At 40.1% G+C, this 12,217-nt stretch overlaps 1 pseudogene; it reads right to left on the bottom strand.

Annotated features, from left to right (window-relative positions):
• Nucleotides 1–7,433: 7,433 nt before the first annotated feature.
• Nucleotides 7,434–8,026, bottom strand: LOC130832690 (60S ribosomal protein L15-like; annotated as a pseudogene).
• Between the last annotated feature and the right edge of the window lie 4,191 nt (nt 8,027–12,217).

Genomic DNA, 12,217 nt, shown 5'->3' with positions numbered 1-12,217 from the left:
TCCAACTGATTATTTTAACATACTTAAAATATCTTGGGGACACAAAGGAGATATTATACTCATTTACAGTTAAAGAGTAGAAATTAGGGGAAATTTCATGAGTTCACCCTACAGTTCACCTTTTGGCACAAGCAGCCTTAGAGAGTTACAACCCAAGAAATGACGGACATGATTTGGGCCGTGGCTGCTGAGGGAGAAGGAGAGCCAGTAAATCGATAATGTGCTTCTTATTTGCAGTGGTTCCTCTGGCTCTGGCCCTCTCTAAGGTCTTCCAGGAAGCCAGAGCAGAGACAGAGTTTGAGTGCAGGCCCATTAATAAGCCCCAAATCTAGACGAGACACTGTGGACCTGAAACAAATGGACTGTCAGATATTTCTGCAGCAAAGATGGATTTCTTCCGGAATTACATTGCAATTCAGGGTCTGCAACCATAGCGAAACAAGTGCAAGTCCCTACACAGCAAAGGAAGGAGAACACTTTTACAGAGAGGAAAAGAAAGTTGGGAAAACTATAGTAAACAGAGTCCATGGGTTTTCACTGGCCAAGTCCTTGCCAGGAACGAAGAGGAGTCTCTCTTCTTCCTATTGGGCTCTGCTGTGCTGCAGGGTGTGAGATCTCCCTCTTCTGGTCTCCCAATTCTATTCATTTGTGGTTTCTGATGATTCATGTTTCATAACCCTGGAATGATGATCTCTCAGGATCAATGTGAAGATTAAATGGATAACAAGTAAAAATCATCTGGCACAGTTTGTTAATATAAATGACTGTTGAGGTTGTCATTTGGCCAGTTTGACCAAGAGAGAAGATTCTTAATGATGTTCCCTCTGATTCCCTCATATTCTGACTGAACTCTACTCCAAATATTATTTTTCTCTTTTTTGTAGGAAGGGCAATTCCTTTGGAGATCAGAGGGGACCTTCATATTTTTGAGTATGTATAGTCTTTTTATAGAGTCCTCATCACAATCTGCCTTACAACTCTAGTTGATAATTAATAATAAAAATAACAATCAATATTTTTTGAATACTTACCAAGGACAATCAATGGGCTAAATGAATTTTACGTATTACTCAATTTTCACAACATGACTGAAAGGTGGGTAGATCCCTCATTTTACAGATAAGGAAAATGAGACTTACAGAGGTTGTATTACATGCCCAGGACCATGGAAGAGACAGAACTAGAAAGCAGCAGAGTCAGGATCCAAACCCAGATCATGAAGTTCATGCTCAGATATAATACATGTACCATAGGTATAATATGTACACCTGACTTTGTTTCCTAATTATATTAAGTTACTTGAATGAATATTCTTGTTCCTCTTAGTATGCCTATAATGCCTAGCATAATACCTTGAACAAAGCAAATAATTAAATCATAGGAAATACTTACTAATTCTCTAAAAGGTGTTATATTTGGACAAAGAATCGCAGATTCAGGTATTTGAATTCAGGTTTCAAGTGATGCATCAGAAGATTATAGAATATGCCACTGCAGAAAATTCCCTAGTGATCCAGTGGTAAGTACACAGTGCTTTCACTGCTGTGGCCCTGGTCAGGGAACAAAGATCCTACAAGCCACCCAGCGCAGCCAAACCAAGAAATAAATAACTTATTTTCCATTGGTTTCCCCAATATATTTACCTTCTTACAATTTATTACCCCCAGGAGCCCAAATCTCTTTTTCTTTGCCTTATTTCTCTACAAATCTGTTGTCCTTTGTTAAAATGGAATATAAGCTTCCAGGCCTAATTGCTTTTTAGGATTTTCAGTTCTTTTCTGTGAGCCCCTCCTGTCATGTACATATGAAATAAACATTTTGTCCTGTTAGTCTGTCTTTTGTTAGCCTAATTTGCAGGTCCTAGTGATAGAATTTAAGAGGGTAGAGGGAAGTTTTTGCTCCCCTACATATTCACAGTTAAGAAATCAGACTATCTATATGATACTCAGACAGTAAAATAATCACCGTTAGTGGGACAACAAAGCCATTAGGCTACAGAAGTCATATCCTGCCTAGGATCAATGTTGTTGCTTTCTCTACTTGAGTCATCATTATATATTGTTCTTACTACAAAAATGAGAGACACACTGACCATTCATGTGGTATTACAGTTAGTGGCTTCAAAAATCTAAACTTCTCTTCATCTATACATCAGCTTTGAACTTATTGGGAAAATGGTTGAATCTATTATAATGTATTTATATTTATATAATATTTAGAATGACTATAGCTGAGCATACCTAGATAGCTCCTGGAAACAATAATCTCAAATTTCCTGCTGATAGCTACAGAAGCCAGAATCCATTGGGGCTTGCTTTTTCATTTAGCAATTTTGGTTTATGTGCAGGTTTATGGGCAGAAAACTCATTCATGGTCAAATAGTATACTTTTAACCCTAACCAGCACCTTGTAAATATATCATGTTGGTTCAAGAAAAACAAAAAGCTCAGCATAAATTTATTACTATAAACAAAACTATCAAGGAATTTTGCGACAGTCCAGAGGTTAGGACTCCTTGCTTCCACTGTTGGGGGCCCGGGTTTGATCGCTGGTCGGGGGAACTAAGATCCCATAAGCCACCTAGGGATCTTAAAAAAACAAACAAAAAAAACTATCAAAAATATCCTATTGACAATACATCATCTTTCTATGGGAAGTACAGCTTAACTTTAGTCAACAAGTGTCCACAGGAGACATGTTTTCTGTGTGTGTGTGAAAATGGTGGGTGTGTTTATGGAGGCTTAGAAAGGCAAAGAGAAAGAGAGAGAGAAGAAAAGAAAAAGCCAACTATAAAATTAGAAGGTTTAGATAAGTCATCTAAAATGGAGGTTTTTAATCGTTTTTCTACTTTACAATGAATAAGGGATAACATTTTCACATGGCATCCTTGCCCTGACGCATCTTTCTAAGGAAACTCAGGATTATGTCTAATTCTGGCTTCCAGCATTAGTTTACCCACTTAACAAAATATAAGAGTACAACCTCTATGGACAGCAATTTTGAAATAGTTACTAAAATATAAAACATGCACACATTTTGACCTAACAATTACACTTTAAGGAATTCATTTTACAGTTATGTTTGCATCTATGTGTAGTGATACATATTCAAGGACATTGTGGCTATAAAATATCACAAATAAGAAAAATGTTTATCAATGTGTATATATTCTATAACAAAGATGTCCATTCAACATGGCTACACACGGGAACACTCTGCAATTGTTAAAGAAGAATATGGCTGCTCTACGCAGTCTCTTATAGTCTCTTATAGAATAACCTCTAAGGTCTATTCTTAGGCCCCAGACCTTGGCAGTACCTTTGTTTTCTTTCTTTTTCTCACATCTCACATCCATTAGGTCAGTAAATCCTACTGGTCCTAACTTCAAAATATATCCAGTACCTGACCACATCTCATCACTGCCACTGTTATCAGTCGGGTCTACTGCAAATGCCTCTGACTGGTCCCCATCCTTGTCTCTCACGGCTGTTCTTATCACCGCAAACAGAGTGATCCTGTTAAAAGTGTAAATCAGGGAATGCCCTGGCGGTCCAGTGGTTAGGACTCCACGTTCTCAGTGCTGAGGGCCCAGATTCCATCTCCGGTCTGGGAACTAAGATCCCACAAGGCTTGCAGCGTGGCCAAAAATAAAAAAATAAACCAGATCACATTGCTCCTCTACAAAATCCTTCCAATATTTCTCAGCCAAAGTAAAAGCTGATGTCAGGTTTTACAATCACTATTTGCTTCCTCCCTCCCCCCGCCACCCCACCTTGCATTCCCACACTTCTTTACACCTCTGACCTCACCTCCCACTCCTTTCTTCCTGTCTCACTCTGGTCCAGACACACTGTGCTTGCTGTTCCTGTAGGGGAGGAAAATGTTTCCTTGACCCTCTTGAGGTTCCTGGCTGGGTCTGAAAATTAAACTGACAAAGACAAATTAACAGAAGAAAAGCATAGGGATTTCCCTGGCGGTCCAGTGGTTAAGACTCTGCGCTTCACTGCAGGGGGCATGGGTCAGTCCCTGGTGGGGGAACTAAATTCCCATGTGCCTTGAGGCCAAACATACAAACAAACAAAAACAAAAAACAAAACCCAGAAGAAAAGCATACACGTTATTTAATATGATTTTGATGCGACAAGAGAGCCTTCATAAGGAAATGAAGACCTGTAGAAATGGTTAAACCCGAGTATTTTTATGCTAGGTATGATGAAGAGAGGACAGTCAAGGAGAAATCTGGCAGGTTAAAGGGTATGAGGTGAATGTCAAAAACTGGGGGAATCTCAGCAAGACTTGTCTGTTCAGCTGCTTCATGGCATCCCTGGCTTCAGAGGTAAGGATGTTCCTTTCCTCCAGGTAGAGTGAGAGCACCTCTCGAATGAGGGTTTATAAGCTGTTTCAAGGGAGAAGGGTGGGGAGAAGGTCACTCTGACCTTCTTGTTTCTGCTCTTTTCTCAAACGCTTTCATCTTAAACTATTCAAAATGCCAAAGTGTCATATTTTGGAGTACCGTGTCCCGAACCACATCATTCCTCTAACACACTGGCACATGATCCCTTTGCCTGGAGCAAATATACACATGACTGCCTCTCTTCCTCCCTTCAACTCTCTTCTTAAGTACCGCCATATTTAACCATATCTAGCCCCACCCCCAAATTCTCCCAATTCCTTTCCATTTAAAAATTTTCCTCTATTGCACGTTATCGTTAACATTCCATAGATTTTTAGATTTTATTTGTTTATTGTTTCTCTCCCCCACTAGAATGCAAGCTCCATGAAGGTAAAAATTCTCTCTGTTTTGTCTACTGATGGACAAGCATGAGAGAAAAAAGTGACTGTCTTATAGTAGGTCCTCAAACTATTTTTTGTTGAATACTGAATATATGGAGGAATTAGAAGTAGGGTACGAACTAAAGAGGAGTTGAGGATGATTCCAAGGTCTCTTTGCTAGACATCTGGGATTGCCATCTTCTAAGCTGAGGAAGTCTGAGGGAAGAGCAGGTTTGCTGCAACTGTGGGTGGTCTGCCATCCACGTCTCTAGAATGCAGTCAGGAAGGAAAACTCAGGCAGGGAGCTTGGATGGGGAGGTCTGTTCTCCTTGACTTTGGCAACTCTAACAGTTTCTTTACTTGGATTTATAGGTGTCAAAGAAATGATTCAAAAACTAGAAATAGGAGCTAGATGTTCCTCGGTGTTCTTTCAGTTTAGTGCTGGGCTTGTGCCTTAGATTGATTTCCTATTGACTAAGTTACTTTACATCCCCGAAGAGGCAGAGATTAACTCAAACATGCAAACAGTTCCTGTCCAGTAGTGGAAAACATAATCATTAAGGTTATGGTTCACGGTCAAATAGGACCTATTTTACACTGAACCCAGCAATCTTCTCTAACATTCCTTTATTAAATTGCCTTTAAACATCCAGCTTCTCAAAACGCACTTCGAACTGATTTTAATGTCTCACTGGTTCTTTCATTAATTAACAAGTTATATAAAATCCTTGACACGTTCATTTTATTTTTGTATGAGAGTTATGAGTCTACGTTTTTGAAAATTATCCTTGAATGGTGTTTTCACAGAACTAAAAGCTGCCACTCAGAATGATTCCTGAGCACTTTCTCATTGATTAGCCCAAGCATGTGATAAAATAAATTCATCAGTTGTTAGCAAACAAAGGAATAAAGAAGTTGGCAACTGGCTGGACTCTAGGCAGCAGAAAAGGTATAAGATTAGCTTCTGTTTCTTGAAATACCCATTAGCTTCTGTGTTCACTTTCTATTGCTGCTGTAACCATGTGCCACAAGCTTAGTGGCTGAAAACAACACAGATTTATTATCTTACAGTTGCGTAGATCAGAAGTCTGACATGCTTCTCACTGGGTGAAAACCAAGGTGTAATCAGGAGGCTTTTGTGGATGCTCTAGTGAAGAATCCATCTCCTTTTTTTTTTTTTCCAGCTTCTAGAGGCTTCCTGCATTGCTCAGCACATGGGGGACTTCCACCTTCAAAGCCAGCAATGGGGGACTTCCCGTGCTCCGCAACAAGAGAAGCCACCACAATGAGAAGCCTGCGCACCACAGGGAAGAGTAGCCCCTGCTCGCCACAACTAGAGAAAGCCCACTTGCAGCAATGAAGACCCAACACAGCCCAAAATAAATAAATACATAGATAAATAAATAAAATAATGTAAATGTTAAAACATTCCATATTAAAAAATATTTTCCTTTCTTTAATTAAAATAAAACAACCAGCAATGGCAGGATGCGTCCTTCTCCCATCACATCTCAACCTGTCTCTTCTGCCTCCCACTTAACACTTTAAAGAACTCTTATGATTACACTGGGCTCATCCAGATAATCTAGGATAATCTTCCTATGGTAAGGTCAGGTGATTAGCAACTCTCAACCAATTCAATAATGTAGGAGGCTGCAAATAAAAGTTTATTTGAGGTCTTAAGAATTGCAATTCAGGAGACACAGATTATTCTGCTAACCCTGAAATAATGTTCCAAGGAAGAGAAAGAGTCAGGGGCTTATAAAGACAAAAAGCCGTGAGATTGTTAAAAGTTGTCTGGCGAGAACTGTGATTGGCTCTGATGCAAGTCAGAAAATCATTGTCTTTAGGAATCATGAGTTGCTTTAGGGTGAGGGTCCTATAAGTATCCTGAGTTTCTAGCAGGTGTTCTGGATGACTTCATCAGGCCTAAAGGTCAAATTTCATACAGGCTGAGATGTGCATAAGTCACACTTCCTTAATGACCTCCCAGTTCCATTTCAGAAAGCTCTCTTAGCAACACCAACCCCAATTTGATTTTCCTTTCACAAAGCATCATATCTATCTGCAGCTTTAATTCCCCTTTGTCATACCACAACATAGTCAACAGGCTTCATGGACGAGGACATCTTTAGGGCCATTACCTGCTTATCGTAGTTTATAAGCCTACAAGGGAGAACACAGAGAATTTAGGAAAATAATACATACTTCTCTCTTTATTTTTCACTGTGATGCCTCTACAGTATCTATGCAGACTGATTACCAGAGTTATTTCCCTTGTTAAAGGCAGAGTGGACCTTCCATTACAGGTTTTTACAATGGCAAATGCCAAGAATCTTTGTTCAAAACGTTTAAGCATTTTTTTTTCACTCCTTTTACAGAATTTGTTTTACACTTATTGTGCCAAACAGCATTTTAAACACGGACATATTAACTCCCTAATAAAGCAAACACAAAGGCATTTCCTTTGTTAGAAACAAGATACACCATCGCTTAACCTTCAAACATTATTGCACTTTAACTTTCATAATTTGACAATGCATGCAGTGAAACAATCTGCAGACAACTAGTTTTAACAGACAAATTAAAAAACACTTTTAAGCAGACACGAATGTCCTAAATTGTTTATTAGGTAAGAATTTTACGAACATCACTAATTATTAGCGGTAGCGGTGGAGCTGGTGAGTATCACGCCTTCCCCAAGGCTGCGCCGCGATATCCACCGATCTTGGGGTGGAACTTGTAGCCCTTGCCAAGGCCAGGGCTCTTCCCGCTTGTGGACGTCAGCCCCAGCGTCTCCCTGTGCTTGTGCACTGGTTTGGTGAACCGCTGGGTGTCAGGGTTTCTTCTGATAGCTTTATGAAATGGATCAATGAGGATAACTTCAAAAAATTTGTATGTAGAACCGTCACCAACCCAGTAAGGATTCAGGACCCTCAGGGCCCCACAGTGGCGTTCAGCTTGCTCCTGGGCAACAGACTGAAGGCTTCGAGCAAACTTGAGCTGGTTGACACCATGGTAGACAGGTGGCACCTAACTTAGGAACTGGGCGTTTGCGGCCACCGTGGCGCACATGAATCTGATATATGATATAACCTTGACTGGCCTTGTCCCCAAGCTTGCGCGCCTTGTCAGGATGGGGGGACCTGGTGCAGCGCCGAGAGCTGGCGGTACCCTGAACAGAAAACGCATCACGTCCGACGTCCGACTGCTTCTTCCTCCATAGCTCCTGGATGTACTTGTAAGCCCTCATCTCGGCTCACCTGATGGCTGCGGCCAGAGGGAAAGGAAAGAGGCTTTCTCCCCGTTTAAGCAATTTTAAATAGATCTTTTGCACTACTCTACTTTACACACTGAGAGACATGATGTAGTTGAGCTTTGGAGTCAGACAGACCTGAATTTAAATTCTGACTCTATTACTTACTACTCACATGAACTTTGAGCAATTTACCTGAACTTCCTAGCTTTAAATTAAGGATTAACTGTAAATTAAGGATTAACAGTAGTTACCAAAGGGACTTCCCTGGTGGTCCAGAGGTTAAGATGCCGCCCTTCCAATGTGGGGGGCGGGGAGGGAGGGAGTTCGAACCCTGGTGGGGGAAACTAAGACCTTACGTGCTGCTAGGCCAAAAAAAAAAAAAAAAAAAGAAAGAAAACAACGGAAAAAAAGAAACAGTAGCTACCAGAGAATGTTATGAAGAGGGCAGGGGCAGCTCCATTTTGGGCCCAGAAATTTATTTGAACAAAATTTATTTCGTATAATTTGGATGTGACATGGGAGGCTTCATAAAAAAAATAAAAGACTCAGAGAAACAGATCCGTGTATTTTTAGGCCAGGTTTGATGAAGGGGACAGGCATGGAGGGATAACATAGGTTAAAGAGTAGGAGGTGTCTGCAGTAACTGGGGGGAACTTAGCAAGGCCTGTTTGTTAGGATTCTTCTTTGTGTCCTTTTGTCTGCAGAGATAAGGATGCTTCTTCCCTCCTAGGGCACCTCTCATGGGAGGGTTTTATGACCTGCTTTAAGGAAGAAAGGAGAGGAAAGAAGGAGGTCAGACTGCTTCTGCCATTTTCTCAAATTCCTTCAGCTCCAGAGACTCAGTATGCCAAGATGCTATATTTTAGGGTAGTGTGTCCTGAATACCACTGTGGGCATTAATGGTGAGGAGTGAGAGGTATTCTTTTTTTTTTTTTTTTTGCTGCTTAACAGCTAATGTTTATTTCTCAAGGTTCTGAAGGCTGGAAGTCCAAGATCAAGGTGCTGGCAGACTCAGTGTCTGGTGAGACCCCTCTTCCTGGCTCACAGACAGTGTCTTCTCACTGTGTGAGAGGTATTCTTATATATTTTAATATATCTTTTTTTTTTCATTTTTACCAAGATAATATGTCTTTTAATTCCACATTTTTTTTTTCAGTTGAGAGAAGGGCAAGCACCTAGAAAATTAATTCAGTTAATCAATATGTATGGGATATCTTCTATTTCCCAGGGTTTATAAAACACCCCTCCTCTGTACTCATCTTTTAGCCTTCAGTTTTTTCCACTTAAAATTGAGGGGCTTGAATAATTTTAAAGTTTTTTTGTTTGTTTTGTTTTGGTGTGGTTTTTGCTTTAAAAATATGAAGTCTATAAATCTTTATCTTCAGTGGCATAGAGAATTGTGGTGGGATGGAGTGGGGTGTGTATGGTGGTTCACATCTGCAATTGGTTAAAGGTTATGATTTTTTCCCTACTTCCTCCCATCTACATTTGCATAAAAATGTGATCACACATGCTTACTAACTTGGTTATTTGTAAATACATGACACTAACACCTTTTTTCCTTCACAATTCACTGCACATTGCTGGGCTTAGAAGAGAAGCTTGAAGAATGCTTATTCACCGTTCAGTTGATGTGCAAAATTATATTACTTTCTATTTGTTTTAGTTGCCACCAAACAGTTGTTTCCTTCAAATCCTGATCTTTGTTTATTCAGGATAAGCTTGCAGGGGGAGGGGCTTCAATTTCTACACACCAGATAGAATGCATTTCCTTTTCACCTATTTAGGCTAATGGCTTTTCAGTGTTATGCAGAGTAAAGAAATTATTTGGCTTCTATTCAGAAGACTATTTGGTTTGAAAAAGAAAAGGCTAATTCCAGCATAATCATTAAATGAAAATGAGAAAGTTTAGCACAAATTCAAAAAAAAAAAAAAGGGGGAAAGAAAGAAAAGAAGAAAGAAAAGTCAGTTGAGGATTTTCTAGGAATCACAAATTGTTTTGCTCTGTTTAGGCTGAGATAAGCTTTTCAGTACCTGTTCCCAAGCTGATTTAGTCTTTGACAAGGATTTTCTTATGGGTGGTGTTTTCCCTAATACTTCACTTTGCTGTTAATACATTTCTTTTTAAAGCTGAATTTGTCTTTGGAAAATTGGTTAGACTTATGGCCCTGGAAGTCTGGTCTGTCTTGGAGAGAGAAATAGACTTGAAAGAATTACTGTGAAGTACGGGATACAAGCCTTTTAACATATGAAAATTAAACTAATGGCCCATAATGAATACAGCATGCTTTGTGACAGAGTATTTGTAGCCTAGATTTATATCAGAAATTCAACAAAATTACACATCATCACTACCTTATCTCCTAAAATCATCTAAATGTATAACTTTTAGTAGATGTAGGGGTCCATGACCCAGGAAATCTCTTTAGAGATGGAATGAAATTATATGCAATAGTAGTGATTCTGTTCCACTTCTAATGGGGTTGAAATGGCCATGTATCCTCCAGGTACATCCCACAGGCTATTGGAAAAATGAGTGCATGCACTCTGGCATCGGGATTCCTTCTCCTTGGGATATATTATAGGCCTTCTTTAAGCACTTCACAGTGATAATTCTCCAATGGAAACATGAAAAATGTTTCCTGACCTTAATGTCATATAACCTAAAAATTGTCTATAGATAGAACTTTTTCACTGGTGCCAAGAAATTCAGCTTAGGCTCAATATATCCAATCTAAGTTTCCTTAAGAGAGCTTTAAACTTCTTTGGCATGTCAAAAATCTAGGTTTGAATTAAATGACTAATGCTTTACGTAGTTTTTACCACGAGTTCTTTCTGCCTGAAATGTTTTCAATTCATCCTCAGCCAAAGCTGTCATCCATCCTGGCAACATACCCTTTCACCTCCCCACACCTCATGTCTTTGCTTTTCCAGTCCTTTGGCTGCTCTCCTGTTTCTTCCTTCACATACTTGTCTAACTGGTTCCTAGAAGCTTGGCTGAGATTTTTCTCTGACATGAATCTAGCTACCACAAATTAAGGGCCTGGCATCCAAACACACCTCTCTCAATGCAAATGTAAACAGATCTAATATGTAAACAAAGAGAATACTTCTATTTTCTTTTTAAAAATAAATCATCCCTTGGCTTTTAGAGGAGGGAATGAAGAGCAGGTTGACAGAGGAAAAAAGTGACTAGAACAGAGGTTAGGAAAAGAGATAAGAATAGTTACTCAACCATGATAACATCGGAAAAAGCATCAACCTTAGTTATGTATCCACAAGGCAGTCCCTCGCCTCATCTGTAAAGGTTAATGAGAGGAGTTATCTTTGTTCAGTGCACTGATGTAATCTAAACCTCCAAAACGGAGGCTGCACAAAGTAGGTGCTCTAGAAATATTTGCTGAATGTTCAAAGACTGAGAGAATTAAAAACTGATAAAAAATGACAAAGGCCACAGCTTCATCAAATGTTTAGCTTTACCAAGCACGGCCCCATTGTTCTATTCTTTATATCCCTGCCTCCTCCCTTGTTTTTGTTGTTCTCTTTTACATACACATTTAAATCTAAGAACACACACACACACACCATGAAATATCAGACTTAAATGTGTTATTCAAAGCAAGTTATATTGGGCTGCTGCTTTTAATGTAATGTCAACTCCTAACGGGTTCACTGTTTCTGCACAGCTTTCCCGCCTTCTCCGAGCGGAGGTGAGGGACGAGGAATTAAACAATCAACATTTTCTCCCTTTCCTCAGTCTTTTTCTGTCCTTTTCTCTTTTCCTCAGCTTCATTTCCTTTCCCCATCTGCCGTTTCTCTAGGGTCGTTGCTTGGCTTTCTCCCGCTCAGCCTGTGGGTCCCTTTGATCCTTTCTTTCTATCCCTTATTCCCAGAAGCTCCAGAAAATACCTTCTTTTTTCCCCCCTTTTCACGTCACTTCCCTCCCTTCTCCCATCTCCCTCTCCTTCTCTGAGAGGTGAGTTCCCCACTAGAGGCCAGCACTTTCTCCGTTTCGTCCCTCCCACCGGCGAGCAGAACTCGGAGAGAAAGAAGGGAAAAAAAGACGAGAAAGACCAAGAGAGGGGAAAAAAAAAAAAACCCGGGGCCTAGAGCGCGGAGGCCCGGCAGCGGCGTCGTCATGGCAACGGGCGCCGGCAGGAAACGAGGGACGCGCGGGAGGGAGGG

Source organism: Hippopotamus amphibius, chromosome 12, assembly GCF_030028045.1.
Source record: "Hippopotamus amphibius kiboko isolate mHipAmp2 chromosome 12, mHipAmp2.hap2, whole genome shotgun sequence".
Classification (NCBI taxonomy): domain Eukaryota; kingdom Metazoa; phylum Chordata; class Mammalia; order Artiodactyla; family Hippopotamidae; genus Hippopotamus; species Hippopotamus amphibius.
This window is presented reverse-complemented; position numbering and strand designations above follow the sequence as displayed.